This window comes from Giraffa tippelskirchi, chromosome 14 (assembly GCF_054371585.1).
Source record: "Giraffa tippelskirchi isolate mGirTip1 chromosome 14, T2T-mGirTip1v1.2.pri, whole genome shotgun sequence".
NCBI classification, from domain to species: domain Eukaryota; kingdom Metazoa; phylum Chordata; class Mammalia; order Artiodactyla; family Giraffidae; genus Giraffa; species Giraffa tippelskirchi.
Window position 1 is genome coordinate 15,188,410 of NC_137288.1, and position 12,707 is coordinate 15,201,116.

The window sequence follows — 12,707 nt, forward strand, 5'->3', positions numbered from 1 at the left end:
TGTGTAGAGAGGATGCACAGGCACGTCCCAGGAAAATGAGCGTGTGGACCCAGTGACTAGACTCTCAGCCCTGCTCTTGGGTCATCACATAGTCACCAGCCCTGGCACAGGGTGAGCAGCTCAGGAGTTTCCTGGAGAGTTTGGTCACATGACCTGGCCCTGGCTAATCGGTGTGTTCCACCTCCCTGGCCACTGTGATTGGCTCCGGACGGGGGCAGTGCCCAATTGGGGCCCAGGGCCAGGCCTCACGCTGGAACCAAGGAGAAGACGAACTCTCCTCCTGCTCGGGTAGGAGAAGGAGTGGGGCCGGGGGAGGTCAGGCTTCAGCAGTGGGAGGGGTGTGATGTCCTCTTGGGGCAGTTGGTGACCTACCTGCTCCCCTCAGGGCAGAGCCGCCGGCCTGAGAATGAGGGCACTGCTGAGCCGAAGGGCTGAGATGGCTAGTTGCTGCTGTGGTCCCAGAGCTCCACCCGAGACCTGAGGTAAGCCGTCTGCCCGTGAGTCCTCTCCTGCTTGTCTGTCAGCTTGATTGATCCATGCTGGGTTTTTTGCCCAGCTGGCTAAGGGGAGTCCCTGGAAAGGCAAGGGTGTGGGTTTTGGCTGACTTCAGGGAAGACATGCCAAATGACACTGGGAGACTCCAGCTTAATCAGGATTCAGGGGATATCTCTTCGGGCCAGCTAGTAATTGTAGGATAACCGCAATGAGTCTTCACAGGATGAAGAGAGTAACGTGCTAAGGTAGCAATCGATGTCCTCATGCGAGAGGATGAACCTGGTGCTCAGAGAAGGGGGGAACTTGGCAACAGCAAGGAGGTGTGTACCCAGGCAGAACCCCGAGATCCGGCCATTTGAGCTCAGGGAAGCCACTGGTGTGGCTTGTCCCTGTGGCAGGGGCCGAGGCACGCAGCCCACCCTGATTCCTGCGGGGGCCTGACTTGGGAAGTGCCGTCTGGTAGCTTTGAGACTCAGAAAACCAAATTGCACTGGAGAGAGGAAGGACACCTCCCTTCATCCACCCCACCACCCCATCGGGATTACAGCATACCCTGACCCCTTTCTCTTGATTTCAGAGCCATTTCCAGAGTACCGCTCATGTGACCTCATTCGAAGTCCACTGTGGACGAGCTGCCATCTGCACCTTATACCACAGCAGCCAAGGGCTTTTGCTCCCGAGTACCTCCCTTCCTTTGGAACATGGGGGCCCTCTACTCCCCAGTTGCACACCATAGACCTTTGATGAGTATTGTGGGGACCCTCACTCAGTTTGCCGCATGTTGTAGCCAACACTGTCCTCTCAATACCTCCCTTGAAACTCAGCTTGTGAGCTCCTTTGGAGCAGCATGGTCCACCTGGCTGCAACTGAGGAGACAGAGCTGACAGTGAAACAATAGCTTAGACCTGACAGCTGTAAAGCTCTGTAAAAAGGGACCTCCCTCTTCACACCATAGAGCCTGTAGAAGCCACCAGGGTTCCGGAACCAGTGATGGTGCCAGAATGACTCCACAGCTGTTTTCATTCCTGGAGAGGGTTCTGGCTCGACTAGGAATGGCTCAAGTCTCCTGAGGTTCTGAAAGCCCACTGTGTGCAGATTCATGGTACACTGAGAGGAGAAAGTGGAGTCCTGCCCTGGAGGTGGTCACAGCTCATGGATGAGCCAGGCAGGCAGGCAGGGCATTATAACACCTGAGCTGCCTTCATGAGTGAATGGTGTGGGGGCAGAGGAAGAGAAGTCAGTCTGCTCCCTCATGTGGTGCCTAGGGCAGGCTGTCCCCAGAGGAAACCCTTACGATGGTGAGGACTATCAGTGCTGTTTCCAAAGGGGTTCCATTGGTGCATGTCTTCCCCGGAGCAGTCAGGCCGTCTGTAAAGTACACTGGCTATGGGCATTGCCTCTCCTTGGAACTTCCCATGTGTTCTCTTTTTTATGGAACATTGATTTTCTAGAGGATTTCTGGGCCACAGGGATGGTGGTTCATCTTCTAGCCTTCTCTCATGAAGAACGCTTTCCTGGGTGTTGGGGTGGTTTGTTTCTCCAGCTCCCTTTCTTGGCTTCTTTTGGGAGCTGGTGCAACAAGAGGAGGTCAGCATCTGCCTTCTAGCTGAGATGTCACCCTTCAAACAGCAATGCCTGCCTGGAGGTTATGATAGCATTTGCCACAAGGGCTTCGTTTGGCACGTGATATCTTGAAAGGACATACACCATCCTTTCAGATATCAAAGGCTAGTTCAAATGACATAAAAATGAGAATTCTCAAATGTAGCCTTACAGTACGTGGAGAGTCCGAAAAAAACTCCTTCAGTAATTTCAAAGAGATTCATTGATAGGGGACACTCAGAATATAGGAAGAAATGCAGAAAGAAAAGATGAAAGTGTGTTCAGGATCTGGGGGAGGGATGAACAGGGTGGGCTTGCCATGAATACAGGTTTTGTTGGGAGGTGGGGCATAAAGATCAAACGGGTCTGAAACTACAAAGTGGTGATGGTAACACAGTATCACCAGAGTGACACAACAGTGTTCCCAAATTGCAACAATTATGATAAAGTTTACTAATCCCAACTTAACCAACAAAAATACTCAAAACCATACAAAAAATAAAACATCACCAGAAAGGTCGAAACAAGCCAAATACAAAGAATTCAGGGGAAAGGAAGCCCATGTCCCCTGAGGGCAGACCGAGTTGACGGCGTCCACGGTGAGCAGACAGGGATGGAGGCTGCAGAGCCGACCGCTGCCCTGGACGTGGTGTTTCTGGCAAGGGCTCTAGGTCTCTGTCCAGAGCGGGGGCCCGTTCTCTCTCCAGGGGTGGGTGAGTCATCATGAGCGTTTGGGTGTTGCGAAGAGCCAGGGCAGGCTCTCCCTGCCGAGGCGGTGACTCCTCCTCTGCCTCGGGTTCTCCTGCCAAAGCCCAAGCAGGTACAGGTGCACATGGAGGTAGAGGTTCTCGCTGAGGGGGTGTGACATCAATGCCTGAGGCTGGGGGTCCTGCAGGCACAGAGATCTGATCTGCCCGGTGTGCTGGCCAGTAGCCAGCTGGCCTCGTGTCTTTGTGAGGGCAGGTCTCAGGTCTCGATCTCCCCTTAGTGGATCCCTGAGTCCTGCACCTGGAGCCACCACCTCTGTAGGGACAGGTCTGGGAAGTGGAGCCTGGTTGCAGTTGGAGGCCAGTGCTAGAGCTGGGAGAAAAGCAAAGTTTTCCCAGAGGCCAGCCTTGGCATGTGCGTTTTCCGGGACAGAAAGCTTCCAAGAGATTCTCAAAGAATACCCAGCGTCGGATGTCTTTTGGAACTGAAGTGTGCAAGATGGGTGGTGTGAGGCCAGCGTTTGCTCCAGGCCCGGCAACAGCTTTCGGGGACTCATCCCTGTGTAGCTCGGCACCCCATCCCCACACACTCCCATGCACCAGCCCCAGCATCCTCACCTTTGTGCTCTGCCATGCTGGGATCCAGGTCTTCCTGCTGCCTCAAAGGCCAGGGTCGGAGCCGGGTGTGCTGTGCTCCGTGGCAGCCTGACACTGGGCCGCCGGATGTATCCTGAGTGGTGTCTGGGCAGCAGGACTTCCCCACTTCCGCTTCGCCCCCAGTTGGGCTGAAGCCTCTGTGGGCAGGCGTACCTTGAGCCTCCACTGAGCCTCACGGGCATGGGAGTGGTGCTCCGACCCTTCCCTCGAGGAGGTGGATGGGGAGTCCCAGTCCTCGGCCTCATCACGTGGGTAGCTCTGCAACGACAGTGACCATCAGCAAGACCTGCTTGGAGTTTTCCGAGCTGGGCCAGGCCAGTAGGGCTGCTGCTTATGCCCGCTTGAACTTTTGTTCCCAGAAGGGGCAGAGACGTGTGTCTGCTCAGATCCCAACCCGGGAGGAAAGAGACCCACCTGAGGGCGTGAGGTCAGCCTGGGCGGCCGGCGCTGCCTGCACTCTCCCCATCCCACCCAGCATGCTCTCCCCTGGGGTGTGCACACAACTTGTCCGCAGGCTTCTGACCCCACATCCACCTGGGCTTACTTGAGGGAGACAAACCCCGAGAAACCCGCATGCACACACAGAGGCAAAGGACCCAGTGTTTCCGGGTGGCATGGGAGAGGTGGCCTGGCCCGGCCTGGGGCTCCCCGTGTTACTTTTCTGTTTCTCCGGACAAAGGGCCAGAGGCCTGTCGAGAGGGCCCTGAGCCAGCGTCAACAGGGTTTCCACACACTGTGCCTGTGAGCTTTCCTGAGGCCCCGGCCTCTGGGCAGGGGCAAACAGCAGAACATTTTGGCAGCAAGTGATCTGGCTGGAGACTTCTCTCCGGTCTGGAGGCCTGGATACACGGGTTGTGGGTTCTGTTGGGTTCTGTTGCCGGCAAGTGACATCATTTCCTGGGGTTCATGCTGAGGTCCCTTCCCCTAAGCTCCCCAAGGGAATCTCTGGGTTCCTGACTGCTCGACCACCCTCTTACGCCATGTGCAGACACAGTGACACCCATACAGCCCACCCCACAGCCTTGGGGAGGCCTGAGTGCAGCCAGGGCTTGAGCTCAGAGGACCCCGCTGCTCTCAGATCAGGCTCCTTCTTCTCATAAGTGATGTGGCCCTGGACAAGCATATGCCCCTCAGGGTTTCCCCAGTCTCTTCATCTGCACAGTGGGGGTCATTCTCCCATCTGCTTCCTAGGTCTGTCGGCCTACGAGCACCTCCATGCCTTTCCAACTGGGGCGGATATCACATGGAGCTTGTGCACTGAGACTTCAAAAAGAAAAATTCCATCCAGGGCTGACATAGCACAGAATGGGGCTGAACGAGGCCTGGATGAGCTGTGGTATCCAGGAAAAGGCACCCAGGGCCAGGCCACCTCTCCCATGCCACCGGAAACACTGGGTCCTTTGCCTGTGTGTGGATGTGGGTTTCTGGGGGTGTCTCTCCCTCAAGTAAGCCCAGGTGGATGTGGGGTCCGAAGCCTGCAGAAAAGTTGTGTCCACACCCCAGGGAAGAGCAGGCTGTGTGGGATGGGGATAGTGCAGGCAGCGCTGGCCCCCCAGGCTGACCTCACACCCTCAGGTGGGCCTCTTCCCTCCCGGGTTGGGATCTCAGCAGACACACGTCTCTGCCCCTTCTGGGAACAGAATTTTGAGCGGGCAGAAGCAGCAGCTCTACTGGCCAGGCCCAGCTCGGAAAATTCCAAGCAGGGCTGGCTGAAGGTCCACCTCCACATGCACCCGCACCTGCTTGGGCTTTGACAGGAGAACCCGAGGCAGAGGCAGAGTCATCACCTTGACAAGGAGAGCCTGCCCTGACTCCTGCCCAACACCCAGATGCCCACGATGACTTACCCAGCCCTGAAGGGAGAACAGGCCCCCGCTCTGGACAGAGACCCAGAGCCTTTGCTGGAAACACCACGTCCAGGGCAGCGGTTGGCTCTGCAGCTTCCATCCCTGTCTGCTCACCGTGGACGCCATCAACTCGGTCCGCCTTAAGGGGACATGGGCTTCCTTTCCCCTGAATTCTTTGTATTTGGTTTGTTTCGACCTTTCTGGTGATGTTTTATTTTTTGTATGGTTTTGTGTATTTTTGTTGGTTAAGTTGGGATTAGTAAACTTTATTATCATTGTTGCCATTTGGGAACACTGTTGTGTAACTCTGGTGATACTGTGTTACCATCACCACTTTGTAGTTTCAGACCCGTTCGATCTTTATGCCCCACCTCCAAACAAAACCTTTATTCAGGGCAAGCATGCCCTGTTCATCCCTCCCCCCGATCCTGAACACACTTTCGTCTTTTCTTTCTGCATTTCTTCCTATATTCTGGGTTTCCCCAATCAATGACTCTCAGTGAAATGACTGAAGGAGTTTTTTTCAGAATCCCCACATACTGTAACACTACATTTGTCAATTCTCATTTTTATGTCATTTGAACTAGCCTTTGATATCTGAAAGGATGGTGCATGTACTTTCAAGATATCATGTGCCAAACGAAGCCCTTTTGGCAAATTCCATCATAATCTCCAGGCAGGCATTGCTTTTTGAAATGTGACATCTCAGCCAGAAGGCAGATGCTGAGCTCCTCTTGTTGCACCAGCTCCCAAAAGCATCCAGGAAAGGGAGCTGGAGAAACAAACCACCCAAACACCCAGGAAAGCGTTCTTCATGAGAAAAGGCTAGAAAATGACCCAAAATCCTTGTGGCCCAGAAACCGTCTAGAAAATCAATGTTCCATAAAAAAGAGAACACATGGGAAGTTCCAAGGAGAGGCAATGCCCATGGCCAGTGTACTTTAAAGATGGCTTGACCGCTCCGGGGAAGACACGCACCAATGGAACCCCTTTGGAAACAGCAGTGATAGTCCTCACCATCGTAAGTGTTTCCTCTGGGGACAACCTGCCCTGGGCACCACATGAGGACCAGACCGGCTTCTCTTCCTCTGCCCCCACACCATTCACTCATGAAGGCAGCTCAGGTGTTATGCCCTGCCTGCCTGCCTGGCTCATCCATGAGCTGTGACCACTTCCAAGGCAGGACTTCACCTTCTCCTCTCAGTGTACCGTGAATCTGCCCACAGTGGCTTTCATAACCTCAGGAGACTTGAGCGATTCCCACTCGAGCCAGAATCCTCCCCAGGAAGGAAAACAGCTATGGAATCATTTTGGCCCCAGCACTTGTTCCGGAATCCTGGCGCCTCCTACAGCCTCTGCGGTGTGAAGAGGGAGGTCCCTTTTTACAGAGCTTTCCGGCTGTCAGATATAAGCTATTGTTTCACTGTCAGCTGTGTCTCTTCCGTTGCAGCCAGGTGGGCCACGCTGCTCCAAAGGAGCTCACAAGCTGAGTTTCAAGAGAGGTATTGAGAGGACAGTGATGGCTACAACGTGCTGCAAACTCAGTGAGGGTCCCCACAATACTCATCAAAGGTCTGTAGTGTGCAAGTGGGGAGTAGAAGGTCCCCAAGTTCCAAAGAAAGGGAGGTACTTGGGAGCAAAAGCCCTTGGCTGTTCTGGTAGCAGCTGCAGATGGCAGCTCATCCACAGTGGACTTCCAATGAGGTTACATGAGCGGAACTCTGGAAATGGCTCCAAAATCAAGAGAAAGGGTTCAGAGTATGTGGCAATCCAGAGGATGTGGTGGGGTGGATGAAGGGAGGTGTCCTTCCTCTCTCCAGTGCAATTTGGTTTTCTGAGTCTCAAAGCTACCAGAGGGCACTTCTCAATTCATGCCTCTGCAGGAATCAGGGTGGGCTGCATGCCTCGGCCCCTGCCACAGGGACAAGCCACACCAGTGGCTTACCTGAGCTCAAATGGCCGGATCTGGGGTTCTGTCTGGGTGCACACCTCCTTGCTGTGGCCAAGTTCCCCCCTTCTCTGAGCACTAGGTTCATCCTCTCGAATGAGGACATCGATTGCTACCTTAGCTCGTTACTCTCTTCATCCTGTGAAGACTCTTTAGGGTTATCCTACAGTTACTAGCTGGCCCGAAGAGATATCCCCTGAATCCAGATTAAGCTGGAGTCTCCCAGTGTCATTTGGCGTGACTTCCCTGAAGTCAGCCAAAACCCACATCCTTGCATTTCCAGGGACTCCCCTTAGCCAGCTGGGCAGAAAACCCTGCATGCTTCAAACAAGCTGACAGACAAGCAGGAGGGGATTCACGGGCAGACGGCTTCCCTCAAGTCTCGGGTGGAGCTCTGGGACCACAGCAGCAACTGGCCATCTCAGCCCCTGGGCTCAGCAGCGCCTTCATTCTCAGGCTGGCGGCTCTGCCCTGAGGGGACCAGGAAGGTCACCAACTGCCCCAGGGGGACCTCACACCCCTCCCACTGCTGGAGCCTGACCTCCCCCGGTCCCACTCTTTACCCTACCCGAGCAGGAGGAGAGCTTGACTTCCCCTTGGTTCCAACGTGAGACCCGGCCCTGGGCCACGATTGGGCACTGCCCCAGTCCGGAGCCCATCACAGTTGCCAGGGAGGTGGAACACACCGATCGGCCAGGGTCAGGTCTTTGACCATACTCGCCAGGCAACTCAAATATATTCAAGATTCCCTTAGAAACCAATGAACAAATTATCCAATAAAGGCAAACCGTACTTTTTAATGAGACCAATTTCACAGAAAAAAAAATGCTTCATAATGAACTGCTCAAGGAAGCTACTAAATAAACTTTCAGAAAAGTTTAATAGTTTTTTTTTTCATAGGGTGATGGAGAGCTATATCTTTACCATCTATGTGAATTTAGGTTTAAACTAAATTTCCCTTGGCCATTATATAAGAGAAAAAAACCCCACAACCCACCTTACCCCCCCTCCAAAATGTGTTTTAATATATTGAATTTTTGTGTGCTCAGTTGTGTCTTATTCACAGCATCTCAGAAAATCTACACTGCCAGGCTCTTCCGTCCATGGAATTGAGGGCAATTTTTTCTGTCACAGTAAATGCCCACCCTGGGTGACCCAAAGGCAAGGGCTCAGAGGCTCCTGAGAGACTAACTCCTTTCAGCTGAGCACAGAACTGGCTCCTCACTGGGATGCCTGCAGCGTGGGGCTCGCAGCAGGGAGTGCAGCACTAGCCCCACCGTGTGGTCACTGATGGACGTGCAGGCTGCTCCTCACTCCCCCTTTACAGTGTCCCTTAGGGCAGAACAGTGTGAATCTATTCAAGGTGGAAATTCAAACTCAAATGCAACCAAACTTCCCACAAAGTCTCCAAAACAATTCAGGAACAGGGAATTGGAAACTGGAGGGGATGACATGAATGGAGATGGAGACTTGACACCTTACACCTAGTTCACTTCCAATTGTCCCTAGACAAACTTTCCATGAAAGCTGGTCACAAATCTAGAAGAACAAGGAGCAGAAATTGGACACGTGCTTTGAGTCTTCACACACAAAACTAAAAGGCAGTCCACAAAAAAACGCAGAGAATACAGTGGACTTTGCAAACTCAAAGATATCTACTGTGGTAAAGACCTTATTACAAAAGCAAAAGACAGGTCATACATCATGAGACAAATAAGTGGAAACACAAAGCTTATCAAAGATTTGTCTCCAAACAGACAAAGAACACCAACAAAACAAGCCTGTGAAAACTAGAGAAAGGTCTGAAGACACCAGACCAAGGAAGACACACACAGAGTATCCCGGATGATGTCCAGCAATGAGGGCCTGAAGAAACAACAGTCTAGTTGAACTCCCTCAGTCCTGTGTGACCCTGGATGAGGCCTGTGTTTCCCGGTGGCTCTGAGAGTTGGACAGGCAGGAAGGGGAAGAGAAATCATTTGCATGTCTAATACTCACAGCAAAGTCTTCCAATGAGACGGGAATTATCACCCCCACTAACATTGCCATTTCCTGAAGTGATACCCACAAGTCCATCTAACCCAGAAGGGAAGGAAGGACCTGTTCTCACAAAACGGCAAGAGATGGAAGAAAGAAGATCAAGCCCACACCAATCACTGGAAAGAGAAGCTGTGCTCATGGCTTGAAAGAATTCCTATTGGGAAAATGATGTCACACCCCCACAAGGCAATCCACAACTTCGATGCTATTCCTCCCAAAATGCCAATGCATTTTCGCACAGAACAAGAATTCCAAAAGGTGTACAGAAACAGAAAAGGGCCTAAATAGTCAATACAATCCGACGAAAAAGCCCTGATACGGACAACCAAGGTTGTGTGAAAGGAAATTAGACTACAAAACTAGAATCCTCAGGAGAGTATCGGAGAAAGCAATGGCAACCCACTCCAGTACTCTTGCCTGGAAAATGCCCTGGACAGAGGAGCCTGGTAGGCTGCAGGCCACGGGGTTGCGCAGAGTCAGACATGACTGAAGCGACTTAGCAGCAGCAGCAGGACAGTATGCTATTGGGAATACAACAACACACACAGATCCAGATCGATGGAATAAAGTTGAGAGTCCAGAAACAAACCCCAGCATCCATGGTCAACTCATCTCTGACAAAGAAGGGGAGAATATCCAAATGGGAACAAGAAAGCCTCTTCAACAAATGTCCATGGGAAAACCAGACAGCTACATCTGAAGAATGCTATTGGGTTTTATCTCAGACCACCTCAATATCAGGGAAAAACCTCAACCTAAAGACTGATGTTATGAGATAGCTAGAAAGAAGCGTAGGTCAAAGGCTCCTTAATATCTGAGTCTCCTTGACATTTGGTGGGCGGAAGTAGAAATGGGTCTCTTCAAGTAAGGGAAAGAGGAAAACGAAGTACACCAATGTGTTTCCATCCAATGGAACCTCTTCACAACAGAAAAGCTAAGCATTCACAAATCCAAAAGATAGGAAACGGAACATGAGAGACTCCTTGCAAGTGGTGTATCTGAGAAGGGGTTCATATGGAAAGAGACGAAGAATGCACAGCACTCAGATTCCAAGAAACACCACCACCACCCTTGACCCTTCCCCCATGACCAACTCCAACCTAAAGCCCTTCTCTGCCTCTAACCTATCACTAAATCTTAACCCTCATCTAATCATATACATGTGCATTCATAGGCATCTATCCACCCACACACGAGAGAGAAAGAGGAAGACACAGACTGAATTTAGAAAGGAAAAGAGAGGGACACAGCCAGAGAGAGACAGAGAACCAAAGAGAGGAAAGGAGTAGATTGTCCAGAGGATACTCTCTAGTTGTGGCATGGGGCTCCATTCTAGTTGCCGTGAGGGTCTACTCTTTATTTGCGGTCGATTGGCTCCTCTCTAGCTGTCATTTGCAGACTCCTCTCTAGTTTTGGCAGAGGGGCTCCTTCTTGTGGTAGCCTTGCTCCTCTCTAATTGCAGTAGAACGTTCTTCTCAAATTGTGATTGGGATGACTCCCCTCTGGTTGTGATGAGAAGGGACACTTTTTCTAGTTGCGATGTGCAGGAGGCTACACTCTCGTTGTGTCAGTGGAAGTCCTCTTTAGTTGTAGCATGGTGGGCTCCTCTCTACTTGTGGTGGGTGGCTTCTGTCTAATTGTGCTGTGTGGGTATGCTCCTGTCTGATAGCTATATTCGGGGGGGGGATTAGCTCTAACTGCAGCAGGGTCTCCTCTCTAGTTGCAGTCTTTGCCTCCTCTTTCATTATGATCTATGTGGGAGTTCCACTCTAGTTTTGATGTGCATGGGCACTTTTCTCTAATTGTGATGTGTGGGGTAGGCTCCTATCTACCTGTAGCAGGTGTGTCCACTCTAGTTGTGGCAGTGGTTCTCCACTCTAGATGTGATGTACAGGAGGGGTTGGGCACCTATCTAGTTACAGCCTTGTGCTCCTCACTATTTGTGCCTGAGAGTCAACTATCTAGTTGTGACGTGTATTCAACTCTCTAGTTTTGGCATCTGGGCTTCTCTCAAGTTGTGTTGTGCCAGAGTGCTCCTCCCTAGTTGTGCTGTTCCTGGGGAAGTCCTCTCTAGTTGTGGATGGGAACTCCTGTCTTGTTGCATCATGTTGTGTCGCTCTTCTCTAGGTGCAGTTTTGTGGCTCATCTCTATTTGTGGTTTGAGGGGCTACTCTCGAGGAGTGGTGTGGAGCCTCCTCTCTTGATGTGGTGTACAAGATTGCTCCACTCTAGGGGCAGGGCGTGTGGCCTCCTTTCTTAATGCAGTGTCCGGGTAGGTTCTTCTCTAGTTGTGGTGCAGGACTCCTCTCAAGTTGCATCGGGGGACTTGGTGCTCCTCTCGAGTTGAGGTGGGGCCTCCTCAAGTTTTGGTGGGGTGGCTCCCCTCTAGTAGCATTGTGCAGGGTGGCTTCTGTTTAGTTGTGATGTGTGGGTGGCTAAACTCTCTGCGGCATGGGGTACTCTCTAGTTGATGTGGGGGGGTCAACTCTTAGTTGTCTCGAGTGGGCTCCTCTCTAGTTGTGGTGTGCAGTCTCCTCTCAAGTTTTAGGGGGGATTTTCTCTAGTTGTGGTGTGTGGGGGGGCACCTCTAGTGTTGTAGTGCACTGTTCCTCTTGAATTGTTGAGGGGGTTTTCTCTCTGGTAGCGATGAGCACAGGCAATCTTTCCAGGTGCAATATGTGTGAGCCTGCTCTTGAATTCTGGCATGGATCCTGCTCTTTCGTTGTCCCATGGGAGCCTCCTCTCTAGTTGTGGAAGGAGGATTCTGTGTAATTCCCATGTGTGGAAATGCTCCTCTCAAATGGTGATGTTCAAGGGGCTACTCTCTAGGTGTGACGAGGTTACTCCTCTCTGACGGTGGTAGGGGGATCTACTCGACTTGCAGCATAGCGTTCATCTCTATTTGCATTGGAGGGGACCCTCTGTAGGTGCGATGTCTGGGGTCTCCTCTCCCATTGGAGTGGTGGAACACTCTCTAGTTCTGGTCAGTGGGCTCCTCTCTCGTTGTTGCCATGGGCTTCTCTTGAGTTTTAGCATAGGACCCCTCTCAAGTTTAGGAGGGGACTCAGGGCATTTCTCTAGTTATGGTGTCACCTCCTCTGAGAGTTCTCTGTGGGGAGGCTGTTCTCTCTACTTGTGGCATTGGGGGCTCCTCACTAGTTTTCCGGAGAAGGCGATGGCACCCCACTCCAGTACTCCTGCCTGGAAAATCCCATGGATGGAGGAGCCTGGTAGGCTGCAGTCCCTGGGGTTGTGAAGAGTTGGACACGACTGAGCGACTTCACTTTCACTTTTCACTTTCATGCTTTGGAGAAGGAAATGGCAACCCGCTTCACTGTTCTTGCCTGGAAAATCCCAGGGACAGGGGAGCCTGGTGGGCTGCCATCTATGGGGTCGCACAGAGTCGGACAT

At 52.0% G+C, this 12,707-nt stretch overlaps 1 long non-coding RNA gene across 1 annotated transcript in view; it reads left to right on the forward strand.

Moving 5' to 3' along the window:
• Positions 1-390: 390 nt before the first annotated feature.
• LOC145534320 (uncharacterized) overlaps positions 391-12,707 on the forward strand; it is a 165,611-nt gene continuing 153,294 nt past the window's right edge. The window contains exon 1 of the long non-coding RNA XR_014074463.1: positions 391-497. This is a non-coding gene — a long non-coding RNA (uncharacterized LOC145534320). The remainder of the gene's footprint in view (positions 498-12,707) is intronic.